Source organism: Pinus tabuliformis, chromosome 2_2 (assembly GCF_031772625.1).
Source record: "Pinus tabuliformis cultivar Carrire ecotype Pingquan chromosome 2_2, CPIR1, whole genome shotgun sequence".
NCBI classification, from domain to species: domain Eukaryota; kingdom Viridiplantae; phylum Streptophyta; class Pinopsida; order Pinales; family Pinaceae; genus Pinus; species Pinus tabuliformis.
This window is the reverse complement of record NC_142300.1, coordinates 786970765-786984178: the sequence shown is the minus strand read 5'-3', so window position 1 is coordinate 786984178 and position 13414 is coordinate 786970765. Positions and strand designations below refer to the sequence as shown.

General features: G+C 43.4%; 1 protein-coding gene across 3 annotated transcripts in view; it reads right to left on the bottom strand.

Annotated features, from left to right (window-relative positions):
- Positions 1 to 13414, bottom strand: part of LOC149195050 (DNA repair protein RAD51 homolog 3-like) — a 272949-nt gene that overhangs the window by 199491 nt on the left and 60044 nt on the right. The gene's annotated exons all lie outside the window — the stretch shown is intronic.

The window sequence follows — 13414 nt, the reverse complement described above, 5'->3', positions numbered from 1 at the left end:
CATCTGAGGTATGATTTCCAAAATCTTGAAATAATGCTGTTAGAATTTCCTGCTCGAAAAGGTATGTAATGGTGCACTATTTGGAAAAAGATACCGTTAGTAAGAGTCCAAAACAATATAGTTGTTTTAAAGAATTCAATCAACATATTGTAATTGGAGAAAGACTACGAAAAAATCTCAGATATTTGTCAATGTTATACGAGGATTTTGGTTCTTTTTCTGCTTGTTGCTTCAATCAAAGCCCTCCAAAATGAAGCTCATTGTGAAAGAATTTTTAGTTTAAGAAAGACTAGAATCTAAACAATTGCTTCTGAGGTATAATTCCTAAAATCTTGGAATAATGCTGTTAGAACTTTCTGCTCCAAAAGATATGTAATGATACACTACTTGGAAGAGGATTGCTCAATAACTCTCGTGAGTCCAAGACAATATAGCTCTTTAAATGAATTACATCAGCATGGTCATTGGAGAAAGACTATGGAAAAATCTCAGGTATTTGTCAATGTTGTTAAAGTAGAATGACAGACTGAGCAAATATTGAGGAGACTGTTCCACATCACACTCCAATGAACATATAGAGGCACTCTATGCCTACATAAGTTATGATAGTGTTTTTGCTATTATTAGGAGTTAGTGTTTATTTAAGCATTAGGTGTTAATGTTTTAGCATTAATAATAAGTGGCATTTAATGCGGTCTTATTTAATAATTAATCACAGAAGTTATGTAAGAGACCGTAACAGAACACAACTTCTGACTCATGTCACTGCCAAGAGAAAATACAGAAATAACAGTCAAGCTCCCAACAGGAGAATCTTCTTTTATCCCAGGAAGAAATCTCCCAACAACTCCTTTTCGCCAATACCAATCTGATGGGAAAATCAAGCAAGAATATATGCCAGTTAGATCCTCTACAACAGATTCAAGTGTGTCAGATGAATGCAAACTGTTAAATTATTCAAATCTTCAAGCAAATTTAACAGCAAAGAATTTAGATGATGTCCATAAGGATCTTCTCAGAATAATATATGATAATCAAGTTGAGAAAGAAGGATTGCAAAAAATTTCAGATAAAATGGACATCTTATCTCATGTTTTAAGTGATGCTGATGAAATAAAAAAGGCTATAGAAAAGTTAAATATTCGGCTTTCCGTTCTTGAAAATATTTATTATAGAGTCATAGAACTCTCTAAGTCATTTCAAAAGCCTATAAGGAATCTTGCTGCCTTTGACCCATTCAGACAAGGAATTACAAAAGAAGAAACTAAGTCTGGTCATAAAAGACAAAAGTCACTTGATCTGTTTGCTTGTGAAATAGAACCAGATTTACAACCAGAATGGGATTTTGGGATTTCAGATAATTTGTATTTCAGTATTTGTAAAGATTTAAATTCTGTCAGCCAATGGGATCTTTTGCTGCCAAATAAACAAAGCTACTTAGATATTCTGGCCCTAGAAATTGAAGGACCAGAAACATTCGGGGAATCTATGGCAGAATCTTCCACAAGTACATCAAGAATAACAAACATAGGAAATTTGGGAATTGGAGCATTAAATAGACTAATAGCCACTATGCCAGAACATCCCATTCTTAACATAGGCTGCCAAAGCAGAGAAGAGATTAAAGAAGCCTTGCAGCTTTTGGGAAATTGGAGTATTGCAAAACGAGCTGAAGATAGTACAATTACTCCAAAGCACATGGCTAATCTCCTTATTGCAGGATTTACTGGTCTTGCATGGGAATGGTGGCATTGGTTGCCCCAAACAACCAAAGATGAATTTCTAGATTCTCCTACAGCTGACAGTGATCTGCTTGAAGCCTTAGGCTTACAGTTTTATGGATCCAAACAAGTAGGATCAGATGCAGAACATCTTCAATCTCTTTTCATGTCTCAGAGATTAGGAGATTTGTCTCTTAAGCAAAAATACTTCTGCTATATGCAGAAATTACTTATACAAGCAGGGAAAGCTAATGATCCTACATATATCAAGTATTATATCCATAGCTTTCCAGGAGCCCTTCCAGACGCAGTAGAGCAATATTTCAAACTTCAAAGATAAGGACATCAAATTGCAGGGTATGACATTAGCTATGGCAGACTACCATATAGATATGGTAATCCAAGAGCATTGCCTAGAAAAAAGGGTCTGTAAGGATTTTAAAAGATTTAATAATATGTTTACTCCATCTTTGTGCAAGAATATTGGCAAAATGCCAGAATGGGGATATGGTGCTTTTAATAGAGGACACCAATGCATAACTTCTGCATCTTGCTACCGTAAACGACGCAAGCACAACAAGAAAAAGTATAAAAAATACTCTTTCAAATCAAGATGGACCCCTGATCTTCCTACCAAATATTATAAAAATTCCAGGCCCTACAAACGTCCCTTCCCAAAAAAGTCCTATCTCAAAAGGCGGTAAAAGGCAGCTTTTCTTGAGTACAACTGGGTGCCAAACTGCTCACCAGACAGAGAAATCAATCTGGCAGTAATACCTCTCTTCGGAAGCAGATATTCGGCAAGTCTGCTCCACAAAAACTCTCCAATGCCTCTCTAAGGCACTACGTCAGCCTGAAACCCTCTGCGTCAGCCCTCTGATGCTCTACACAGGCTCTCTGGTCCTCTGCTTCACTTCTGCAGCCTCTACGTCACTCACACAAGCCCTCTAGCCCTCTGCACAATCACTCTAGCCCTCTGTGTAGCTTTTGCTGGCTCTACATCTGCCTCTCTGCCTTTGCGCTGGTCTTCCGGCACTATCTCTGCCTCTGCTATGTACTCACTGCCCCTCGCTGCAACTCTGATCACTAGTTCAATTTCTCTTAGCAAACCCCACTCTAGAAAATCGAACTGACTGATCAATCTTGGTGTATCTCCCATTGACCCTCAAGCCTCCTCTTATACTTTTTCTGTTGAGTCTTCAACAGCCGAGATTACATCTCTAATCAACAGCTAAGATTAGATTTGGCTTGATCCATGTAATTTAGAACCTTCTAACCTAGTTTTATATTAATACCCATTATTATTTTTATTTTCCTAAGTTTAGACTTAGGAACCCATTAAAAATATTAATTATTATAATATCTCCTTCACTGGGCAGAATTTCCCCAAACCATTTCTGAGTCTTGGAGGTCTCATGTGCTTTAGCCTCTCCACCAATTTTCATGGCTAGAGCACATCCAATGCTACCCCAAATCATCACTCCCTCTTAGCGAGGACCGTGCTCTAGAAATACTCCACACTGAGCATCACCCTGATTATACAGCACCGATACTTGTGTTGATGCTAGGCCTCCCCACCCAACATCCTCTGCACTCCTGCATCCTGTACTACTACCCATGGCTCTGCCATTGCTACATTTGTATAGCAGCTCCCTCTACATCCGTGTTGTTGCTGGTCCTTTCTCCCAACACTGCAGCTGCACTTCAGTTCACTCTCATCATACTGCATCGTGCTACTGCTACTCCTACACTGCAACGCAGTTACTGAGAAGTAAATAACTGATCCACCCAACTACTGACATCCTTGTCAGGATAGAAACGCTCCTGATGTTGAAGCTCTCTCTGCCACTATCATGTGCTCCCTTTGCTGCCTCTGCGCTGCTGCAACAACTCTGTGCCTCTCGCACCGCTGCAAACCTCTATGTGCCATCATGCACTGCTGCAACCTCCTTTGTGCCTCTCGCACTGTTGCAGCCTGTCTGCGCTGCCTGCGACTACTGCGCTTCTAGCACTCTCTGCCGCTCCACCCGCATCCGTTTCTACCGACATCCGCCATCCTGCTACTCTCACTTCGAGGCTCCTGTAGCCAGGAATGATCCAAGAGTGTGGGTACTTGAAGGATCCCGCCCCTCATCGCCTGTAGTCCTCCTGACTACAGCTCGATGTCTCCCCACCTCTTCTCTAAAGGTACATGAGCACTCATGGCACAATCATCATCATCCTCTACCTCCTTTTCCACCTTCGTTGGCGTTGCCTTGGAGTCAAATGCCTCTCCCTTATTCTTCTTCTTGGACACTGGTTCGCATAATGCCCCAGTTCCCCACAAATGAAGCACTTTATCTTGGAAAGGTCCTTTTTCTTCCTCTTCTCCTGCTTCCCCACAGATGCCAGAGCTACATCCTCTTCCTCCTCTTTCTTGACCTGGGCTCCTTTGCTGCTACTTCCCGTCTTGGTCAGTCGTCTGATCTCTTCTTGGCGAAGAGCTGCCCACAATTCTTCCCAATCTGGAAGATTCGCTCTACCCAGAATGCTTTGGACGAATGTCTCCCACTCCTCGGAGACTGCGTTTAGGGCGGTCCTCACCATCAACTCCTGATCTGACGTGGCCCCTATGGAAGTCAGTTGGTCCCAGATCTCCTGCAACCTACTGAGGAAGTGATCTACCTGCTCCCCCTTCTGCATCTGGTATGACCGCAGCTAATTCTCCAATAGCATCTTCCTCTGCACGAAAGTGCCTTGATACAATGTCTTCAAGGTATCCCACATTTCCTTTGTCGTCTCCTTCTCGATAATATGCTGAACCACATGATCCTTGACTCCATAAAGAATTATGCATTTCGGCTTGGCCATCGCATCCTCATACCTTTCATTGTCAGCTGGGTCGACTAGGATACCCACGGTTCTCAAGGCAAAGGCCTTGATGCGATGTCTATCTAGAACAGACAGGATCCTGGCCTTCCAAATGACAAAGTTGGACACCCCGTCTAGCCTGTCCTAATCCCTCAGTCCATTCATGGCCATCTCTCTGCTCTTCTTTTCGACTCCTTTGAGTCTCTACTTCCCTCCTGGAAGTTCTCTCTTCGACTCCCTTTGAGTCGCTACTTCCCTCCTGGAAGTTCTCTGCTAGACTCCCTCTGAGTCTCGATTTCCCGCCTAAAAATCCGCCTGCCAACGTTGAGTTGCATCTCTTTGATCTCCTATGCTCCTGCAACACTGATCTGGATTTCTTGGCTAGAAATCTGCCTAGGTAGCAACTCCCTCTACCTTGGTTTTGCCCCGTCAAGTACTGTTTTGTCTCGGCAGTAACAACAGCCCACTAGCTTCACTCCCCGCAATCTGCCTACAGCTTCCTATGCCCCAGCAACTGAAGGACTGAGCCTCTAGGCTCTGCGCAATCCCGAGAAGGTTGATTTGCTCTAGTGGCCAACTGCGTCAACCCTCCTGGTCTCTGCATGGCTCTTCGTGAGACTTTTCTGCCTTCTTCTGCCTCTGCATTGGCCTCTCTCTGGCTCAAACTGATGACGCAGGCCCTCTACGTCAACCCTTCTCTACTGCTTTTTGCCTTGGAACAACTTCTGTCACTCGAAACAGTTGTTTCTGCTACAAATTCTTTCATTCAGTTGGCGCCTTTAGCTCTCCTGTGATCTGCAACGCTCTGATACCATGTTGAAATTTCTAAGTCTAACCCGTTAGAAATTTTCCTGCACTATCTGGTTTATTTCACCTACTTGTTTAATTACTTAACAAGTTATTTAACCATATAAACACTGAAAATAAACACAAGTGCAATCTCAACCATCTACAGATCAACAACTGAAAGAAATAGACAAACACACAAGGGACACCGTTATTTTTGGACAATCGTCCCTGGAAAAACCCAACTTGGGAAAACCGGTGTAGCAGTTCTGATGGTTTTATTATTAAGCAGCTTTTCTTGAGTACAACTGGGTGCCCCACTGGTTCACTCGACAAAAAAATTAATCTAGCAGTAATACCTCTCTTCGGAATCAAATATTCAGCAAGTCTACTCCATGAAAACTCTCCAACGCCTCTCTGAGCCACTGTGTCAACCCTCCTGGGCTTTGCATCAGCCTAAAACCCTTTGCGCCAGCCCTCTGATGCCCTACGTAGGCTCTTTGGCCCTCTGCGTCACTCACGCAAGCCCTCTATCCCTCTACGCAGTCACACTGGCCCTCTACATAGCTTCTGCTAGCTCTACGTCTGCCTCTCTGCCTCTGTGCTGGTCTTCCAGCACTATCTTTGCCTCTCTGCTATGCACTCACTGCCTCTCACTGCAACTCTGATCACTGGTTCAATTTATTTTAGCAAACCCCACTCTAGAAAATCGAACTAACTTATCAATCTTGGTGTATCTCCAATTGACCCTTAAACCTCCTCTTATACTTTCTCTATTGAGTCTTCAACGGCCAAGATTACATCTCTAATCAACGGCCAAGATTACATCTCTAATCAACGGCTAAGATTAGATTTGGCTTGATCCATGTCATTTAGAACCTTCTAACCCAGTTTTATATTAATACCCATTAATATTTTTATTTTCCTAAGTTTAGACTTAGGAACCCATTAAAAATATTAATTATTTTAATATCTCCTTCACCGGGCAGAATTTCCCCAACCCATTTCTGGGTCTTGGAAATCTCATGTGTTTTAGCCTCTCCACCAATTTTTATGGCTAGAGCACATCTGATGCTACCCCAAATAAACACTCCCTCTTAGCGAGGATTGTGCTCTAGTAATAGTCCACATTGAGCATCACCATGATTATACGGCACTGATACCTGTGTTGATGCTAGGCCTCCCCACCCAACATCCTCGCATTGTTGCATCCTATACTACTGCCCATGGCTCTGCCATTGCTACATCTGTACGGCAGCTCCCTCTACATCCGTGCTGCTGCTGGTCCTTTCTCCCAACACTGCATCTGCACTGCAGTTCTCTCTCATCATGCTGCATCATGCTACTACTACTGCTACTGCACTACAACTCAGTTACTGAGAAGTAAGTAACTGATCCACCCAACTACTGACATCCTTGTCAGGCTAGAAACCCTCCCGATGTTGAAGCTCTCTCTGCCGCTATCCTGTGCTCCCTCTGCTGCCTTTGCGCTGCTACAACAACTTTGTGCCTCTCGCACTACTGCAAACCTCTTTGTGCCATCTTTCACTGCTGCAACTTCCTTTGTGCATCTTGCAGTGTTGCAGCCTCTCTGCGCTGCTTGCGACTATTGCACTTCTAGCACTCTCTGTCGCTCCATCTGCATCCGTTTCTACCGACATCCACCATCCTGCTACTCTCACTTCGGGGCTCCCGTAGCCAGGTATGATCCAAGAGTTTGGGTACCTGAAAGATCCTGCCCCTCATCGCCTGTAGTCCTCCTGACTACAACTTGATGTCTCCCCACCTCTTCTTTAGAGGAACATGAGCACTCATGGCACAATCGCTATCATCCTCTACCTCCTTTTCCGCCTTCGTTGGCGCTACCTTGGAGTCAGATGCCACTCCCTTATTCTTCTTCCTCGGACACTGGTTCACATAATGCCCGAGTTCCCCACAATTGAAGCACTTTATCTTGGAGAGGTCATTTTTCTTCCTGCTCTCCTGCTTCCCCAACGATGCCAGAGTAGCATCCTCTTCCTCCTCTTTCTTGACCCGTGCTCCTTTGCTGCTACTTCCTATCTTGGTCAACCGCCTGATCTCTTCATGGAGAAGACCTGCCCACAATTCTTCCCAATATGGAAGATTCGCTCTGCACAAAATGCTCTGGACGAATGTCTCCCACTCCTCGGAGACTACGTTTAGGGCGGTCCTCACCATCAACTCCTGATCCGACGTGGCCCCTATGGAAGTCAGTTGGTCCCGGATCTCCTGCAACCTACTAAGGAAGTGATCTACCTGCTCCCCCTTCTACATCTGGTACGACCGCAGCTGATTCTCCAGTAGCATCTTCCTCTACATAGAAGTGCCTTGATACAATGTCTTCAAGGTATCCCACATTTCCTTTGTCGTCTCCTTCTCGGCAATATGCTGGACCACATGATCCTTGACTCCATCAAGGATTATGCATTTCGCCTTGGCCATCGCATCCTCATACCTTTCATTGTCAGCTGGGTCGACTGGGATAGCCACGGTTCTCAAGGCGAAGGCCTTGATGCGATGTCTATCTAGAACGGACAGGATCCTGGCCTTCCAGATGACAAAGTTGGACGCCCCATCCAACCTGTCCTGATCCCTCAATCCATTCATGGCCATCTCTCTGCTCTTCTTTTCGACTCCTCTGAGTCTCTACTTCCCTCCTGGAAGTTCTCTCTTTGACTCCCTCTGAGTCGCTACTTCCCTCCTGGAAGTTCTCTGCTAGACTCCCTCTGAGTCTTGATTTCCCTCCTGGAAATCTGCTTGCCAACCGTCGAGTCACACCTCTCCGATCTCCTATGCACCTACAACACTGATCTGGATTTCTTGGCTAGAAATCCGCCTAGGTAGTGACTCCCTCTACCTTAGTTTTTCCCCGTTAAGTATTGTTTTGTCTCGACAACAACAACAACCCACCAACTTCACTCCCCGCAATCTGCCCACAACTTCCTATGCCCCAACAACTGAAGGACTGAGCCTCTAGGCTCTGCGCAATCCCGGGAAGGTTGATTTGCTCCCCTGGCCAATTGCGTCAACCCTCCTGGTCTCTGCATGGCTCTTTGTAAGACTCTTCTGCCTTCTTTTGCCTCTGCATTGGCCTCTCTCTGGCTCAAACTGATGACGCATGCCCTCTGCATCCACCCTTCTCTGCTGCTTTCTGCCTAGGAACAACTTCTGTCATTCGGTACAGTTGTTTCTACTGCAAATTCTCTGATTCAGCTGGCGCCTTCAGTGCTCCTGTGATCTGCAACACTCTGATACCATGTTGAAATTTCTAAGTCTTACTCGTTAGAAATTTTCCTGCACTATTTGGTTTATTTCACCTACTTGTTTAATTACTTAACAAGTTATTTAACCATATAAACACTAAAAATAAACATAAGTGCAGTCTCAACCATCTACAGATCAACAACTAAAAGAAATAGACAAACACACAAGGGACACCGTTATTTTTGGAAAATCGTCCCTGGAAAAACCCAACTTGGGAAATTGGTACAGCAGTTCTGAGGGTTTTATTATTAAGCAGTTTTTCTTGAGTACAACTGGGTGCCAAATTGGCTCAACCGACAGAGAAATCAATCTGGTAGTAATACCTCTCTTCGGACGCAGAGATTCGGCAAGTCTGCTCCACGAAAACTCTCCAATGCCTCTGAGGCACTACGTCAGCCCTTCTGGCCTATGCGTCAGCCTGAAACCCTCTGTGTCATCCCTTTGATGCTCTGCGCAGGCTCTCTGGCCCTCTGCGTCATTTCTGCAGCCTCTACGTCACTCACGCAGGCCCTCTACCCAGTCACTCTAGCCCTCTATGTAGCTTCTGTTGGCTCTACATCTGCCTCTCTGCCTCTGTGATGGTCTTCCAGCACTATCTTTGCCTCTCTGCTATGCACTCACTGCCCTTCGCTGCAACTCTAATCACTGGTTCGATTTCTCTTAGCAAACCCCGCTTTAGAAAATCAAACTGACTGATCAATCTTGGTGTATCTCCAATTGACCCTCAAGCCTCCTCTTATGCTTTTTCTATAGAGTCTTCAACAGTCGAGATTACATCTCTAAACAACGGCTAAGATTAGATTTGGCTTGATCCATGTCATTTAAAACCTTCTAACCCAGTTTTATATTGATAATTTGATACCCATTAATATTTTTCTTTTCTAAGTTTAGACTTAGGAACCCATTAAAAATATTAATTATTTTAATATCTCCTTCACCGGGCAGAATTTCCCCAAACCATTTCTGAGTCTTGGAGATCTCATGTGCTTTAGCCTCCCCACCAATTTTCATGGCTAGAGCACATCCGATGCTACCCCAAATCAACAAAGGCAAAAACACTCATACGACAAAGCATTGGAATTACAAGGTTTGTTGAGAGACAAGGTTTTCTCTCTCCATATTCATGAATCTTAAAGATTTTTGATTGGGCAATTCATCATTAGATAAATCTACCCTCCTCGTATCTTTGGTTGCTCTTGTGGAACCCTAGAAAGGTTCATTATGAAAACCCTAACTTAAGGGGATGTCAATAATTATGTATGAAACCCTAATCTACTTAGGGTTATTGTTGAAAGAAAATCTCTGATGTTTTAATGAAGTCATGTTGGGGGTTTTCGTATGGTTATGGAAACCCTAACTCAATAGGGTTGAATCGTTATGTCTAAAGTCTTGAACCTATTGGTAATTTAGGGTTGGTTATGTTTTGTATTGAAACCCTAGATCTTTAGGGTTTGGTGTTGATTTGTGGTAGCATCAGATGTGCTCTAGCCATGAAAATTAGTGGAGAGGCTAAGGCACATAGGATCTCCAAGACCCATAAATCTTTTGGGAAAATTCCACTCGAATGGAGAGATATTAAAATAATTAATATTTTTAATGGGGTTCCTAAGGCTAAACTTAGGAAAATTAAAATATTAATGTGTATTAATATAAAATGGGTGAGAAAGTTCTAAATGACGAGGATCAAGCCAAATCTAATCTTAGCTATTGATTAGGGGCTTAATCTCGGCTGTTGAATCGTCAACAGGAAAAGTATAAGAGGAGGCTTGAGGGTCAGTTGGAGATACACCAAGAGAGATCATGAATTCGACTTTCTGGGGCGAGGTTTGCTGAGGAAATCGAGTTAGTGATCAGTTGCAGTGAGGGGCAATTCAGCAAGGGATTTTCATCCAAGGCTGAAGAATACATAGCAGAGAGGCAATAAAGTGTCAGGAGAGACATTGTAGGCCCAAGAAGGGCTAATGCAGAGGCCGAAGGAGGCAACGCAAAGGATGCAGAGGGCCATAGAGGGTGACGTAGAAGCCGTAGAGGCTGACGCAGAGGACGCAGAGGGCTTCAGAGGCAACGCTAGGGAGATTCTGTGGGGTAGACTGAGAGCAGATCAATCGGGAGAGGGTGACGCAGTTCCTGAAGGGTGATGCAATTCCAAGGAAGTGCTTGGAGCAGCTTTCACTGTCCAGCATAAGGAACAGTCAGAGTCACTGTGAGGTTGATCATTCAGTTGCTGACTTGCCGAAATATCTGTCTCCAAATAGAGGTACTACTGTCGAGGACATTCTCTATTAGGTGAGCCATTTCTGGCACCCTAGTTGTATTCAGAAATCTGCATAATAATCAAACTCTCATATCTGTTGCACCAGTTTTCCTGCATTGGGTTTTTCCGGGGACGATTGTCCAAAAATGACGGTGTCCCTTGTGTTGTCTCAGTTATTTCAGTTGTTGATCTGTATATGTGTGAAGGTTGCATTTGTGTCTATTTCGGTATTTATATTAATAAATAACTTGTTAATGGAAAGAACAAGTAGAAGATAATAAACCAAATAATGCAGTAGGGATTTCTGATTTGTCAGACTTAGAAATTTCCACATGGTATAAGAGCATTGCAGATCACAGGAGGACTGAAGGCACTAGTGGAAATCTAAAATTTGTAGCAGTAGTAGTTGTCCTGAGAGACAGTGTTGTTCCAGAGCAGAAGCAGCAAGAGAAGAAGTGACACAAAGCCTACATCATCATTTCGAGCCAGGAGGAGGGCTAGCACAGAGGCAGAGAAGGGCAGATCAGACCTACATAGTGTCCGGTCATCTTTCTCAGCCAGGAAGGATTGACGTTGTGACCAGGAGGAGCAGAGTCAGCCTTTGCCGGGATTGCGCAGAGCCGGAAGGGCTCAGTTTCTTCAATTGTCGGAGTTTGGGGAGCTGTGGGCAGATTGTGATTTGAGGAGCTGGTGGGATGTTGTTTCTATCAAAGCAGAACAGTGTTTAAGGAGGTGGGACCAAGATAGAGGGAGTCACTACCTCGACGAATTTCTAGCCAAAGAATCCAAATCCAAGTTGCAATTGCAAGGAGGATTGGAGAGGAGCGGTTCGACAGTTGGACAGAGGATTTCCAAAAGGGAAATCAAGACTTGGAGGGAGATTTCCAAGAGAGGAGTCAAGACTCAGAGGGAGTCCAGAAGAGGAGCTGAAATGGCAATGAACGGATTAAGGGATCAGGACAGGTCGGACGGGGCTTCGAACTTTGCCATCTAGAAGGAGAGGATCCTGGCAATCTTAGACAGACATCACATCAAGGACTTCGCCTTGAAACTCATAGTTGCCCCAATTGACCCGAATGCTAATGAGAAGTATGAGGAGGCCGAGGCGAAGGCAAAAACGCTTGATCCTAGACGAGGTCAAAGATCATGTCAGACCACATATTGCTGAGAAGAATACAGCAAGGGAGATGTGGGAAGTGCTGACCACCTTATACCAGGGCTCTTTTGTGCAGAGGAAGATGCTATTGGAGAATCAGTTGTGGTCATATCAGGTGCAGAAGGGAGAGCAAATAGATCTGTTCCTTCTCAGGTTGCAGGAGATTCGCAACAAGCTTACTTCTGTGGCGTCTACACTGAATCCAAGGTTTATGGTCAGGACTGCTCTGAATGCAGTCTGTTGACCACTGGAGTGGCACCTGATGATTATATGAAAGACTCCATGCCCAAGGATGATCCAGAGGACACTTGTACCATCAGATATCATTAGTCAACAGAGTTTTTTAAACTCTACTTCTCTTTTCTCATCATCTTTCTTGTACCCAGATTCCACACCCTGCGGGGAATTGTAATAAGTGATACTAGAAATGATGAGTTTTGAGTCTGTAACAATACTAGGATGTTGGGACTCGATCAGCAAACGAGTACACTTTGGAGTTTTTTTTTTATCTGGTTAATTATCCCTTCTTTTTCAGAGGCAGATAATTTTACGGGTTTTTTCACTCGCTACCCCAAAGTCCGGGTGACAGTTTGAAGGTTGTGCCCCCAAGACATCTTATTGTCTAGAGTCGATCTATATTACCATACTAGATCACACAAAAAAATTCGTGGAATTTGGTTAGGTCTATGTAGTCATTTTTTTAATTTTTAGATTTTCCACACTGCGGAAATTGCTAATAAAATTGTATTTGTAATGTAATAAGTGATGTCTAAGAAGGTTGTATGGGATATGAGTGATGAAATTTGCACCTCTCACCCTCAACTTTCTATTATGACACACTTTGAGGAGTTTAAAAATTGTTTTGAACCCTCAAAATCCATTTTTTCTAAGTTTAGTGGAAAATATGGCAATTAATTAAGCAATTAATTAAATAAATGGAAAAAAATAAATATCCACACATGCTAAATGTTGTGGAAATGAGATGGAAAATTATGGAGTAGTTAAAGTGAAGTCCCAAGGTGATGTGAACTCCTAAAATCAAGGAAAGGACATGTGCTCAAATAAAATCGAATTTTTGGCATTAAATGAGAAAGTTGCTTACTTGAAAATTCGAATTTATGAAGTTAATGCACATTTGGGAAGGATTTTGGAGAATATTTGGTGGAGATTTTTGTGGGAAATTGTTCCCACATGGGTTACCACCCATATACACTTGTTATTCCATCATAAAATTCCAATTTGACACATAAGAGAAGAAGAAAATGATGTTCATTTGCCAGAATTCGATTTTTAGACTTGGCATTGGAGCTCCATTCAATAAATTTGAATTCCTCTTTCGGATTGTCACCTCATGTCACTTGT